Genomic DNA, 2,372 nt, shown 5'->3' with positions numbered 1-2,372 from the left:
GAAATCACGAGCGAGGAGTCAAACTTCTTCAATTCTGTTAATCTCCAGCAGGCAGCAGCAAAGCCAGCCTTCCCGGAGCCAGTGTAAGCGGGGAAACGCACAGGGGAAAGAGACTGAGGTCCAAGAGAGCGGCATCTGATCTCCGTCCCCTTCCCAAGAGGAGCGCAGCAGCCAGCCAGATGTGCTTCAAGACCCCCCAGCCTGCCCTGTCCATCCTCCATCAACGGACCCATCCAGGGGAGCATCACCTTGCACCCGTGTCAAGGGACATGCTGCAACACTGGCCATCTAACCTGCGGGCCCCGGAGGCCTCGGGCAGCGGGTCACTGTGCCCTGGCCCTCCTTGGGCTGCATACCTGAGAAGCAGGGGGTTCTCTCTGGTGAGAAGTGCAGGCTCACTCTCCCTTTAACAGCTCACACACAGCAGCTCGTCTGCAGTTCCAGTTACCCATCGAACATGGGCTAGAGGCTACAATAGGTATTTTAGTCTTCTGACTCAAGCGAGGATGTTTTTAAGCAGTCGTTGCACAAGGTCACCCATCTCCTGCGAGGGCCTGCTCCGTTCCGCCTCACCTCCGGGCGAGGGGAGAGCCACTGTCCCGCCGCGTGCCCAGAGTCCTCCTCGGGTGGGAACATGGGGCAGCCTGGCCTGGCAAGGCTGGGGGCGGTGGGGCAGGGCCTCCCGCCCGCAGGCAGAGATGTCTGGGACTCACACCTCGCAGATGATCACCGGGAAATCCACATGAATGCGAGGGTGCTCTAGTTTCACTATGCCCTGAAAGAAGAGTCAGAGTGGTGATCAGAAAGGGACTGACATACAACACGCCTGAGCCCTGCCAGTTACCCCAGGACAGAGGACACTGTGCCCTAGAGGAACCGCGGGGGCCAGGGTCCAAAAAGCAGCTGTGACACGTGGTAGGGCCTGAGAGCAGCAGGCAGAGCACAGGCACTCTGCCCTTCGAACTCGTCCCTGGAGAGCCCAGGGCAGCATGGCTGGCTGCCACACATGGCAGGGAGAGCAAGGAGGGAGCTGCTCTGCCAGGCACTGCCCGTGCAGCAGCTGGTGCGTGACTGGCAGATATTGGCCGTCCAGGCTTTTCATTCGGCACCTTCCATTCACGGGATTTAAAGGAATGAAAAGAGCTCTCTGAGGGAACGCAGCCGGGGCAGCTGGCACACAAGAAAAGCAGCTTTCTGTGCAGAGGGGAGGGGAGGCTGCTGAATGAACGCTCCCTCCACACCAGCCACAGGCACCGTTCCCACGGTCCGTCCAAGCCTTCTCCTGTTACAGCACCAGGAGGAGCCACTGGCAGGTGGGGGGCTGGGGGTAGAGGGGGGAGCGGGGGCTCAGGGCTGGGCCTGCAACCACAGAGCCAGAGCAAAGCCTGAGCTAGCAAAGGGCTCTTCAGTGCTGGTACCTGCTCTCTTTGGCTCAGACAAGCTTTCCAACTGCATGAGTTTCAACCCAGATCAATGACAAGTCAGTCCCATGGCCCAAGACTGCCTCTGCAACAATGTCAGTCTGGGAAGCAGCACCAAATCCTTCCCTCCATAACTGCCAGTGCAGTGCTCAGAGGGGTCCCATCCTGTTGGGGGGCTGCCCACCCCTAAGGGCACACTGACAGCTCATCCCAAGGCTTGCTAGAGCCGTGCCTTTCTGCTTACTTATGAAAGACTCCTGCAGAGTGTCTCTCTCCAGCCCTGGTTTGATCCACCTTTTTCTCCATTTATGCCCCCAAAAGCTTCCCTACACACAGGCTATCCTGCCCCTGCACCAAGACCCTCTATTAGTGTCCTAGCCCCTGCCCAGCACCACACCAGTTGCTTATTTTAAGAAAAGACTTTTGCACTGAGGTGCAAAACATGGAGCTGTCATCACTACTGAGCAGCTGGAGGGGATGTGCCCACTCACATCAGTGGGTGATGGGCTTTGGCTGCTGCTCCCCAAGGCAGGGCCTGGCCCTCTGCAGTGACATGATATGGGCTGAGCCAGCACAGCACCCCACACCTCACGAAAGGTGCCTGGCAATGAGACACCATGGCCATGAAGGGCTGCCTGGCACTCTGTGCCCCACAACACACACCAGGCTGAGCTATCCCCCCAGCCTGGCAGCTCTAAAAAGGCTCAGGCAACGCTTCTCTCTGAAAAGGGCAGCTGGAGGGTGCCACCAGCCCTCCCTCTTCTGTCACAGCCTCACCAGGTGACAGGGGTGTGAGCCAGGACACACAGGAGTCATGGCTCTGAGGCAGCAACTGGGGGGAGGAGAAAGCCTCCACCTTCCCAAGATGCCCCGAGGGAGAAGCCTCCTGCAAAACAGGGACTTCAGCTGTCACCATGGCACTTCACCCTCGCTGCCCCCACCATTCCCCAC

Source organism: Neopelma chrysocephalum, unplaced genomic scaffold (assembly GCF_003984885.1).
Source record: "Neopelma chrysocephalum unplaced genomic scaffold, ASM398488v2 Primary Assembly neopelma1_147, whole genome shotgun sequence".
Lineage (NCBI taxonomy): Eukaryota > Metazoa > Chordata > Aves > Passeriformes > Pipridae > Neopelma > Neopelma chrysocephalum.
This window is presented reverse-complemented; position numbering follows the sequence as displayed.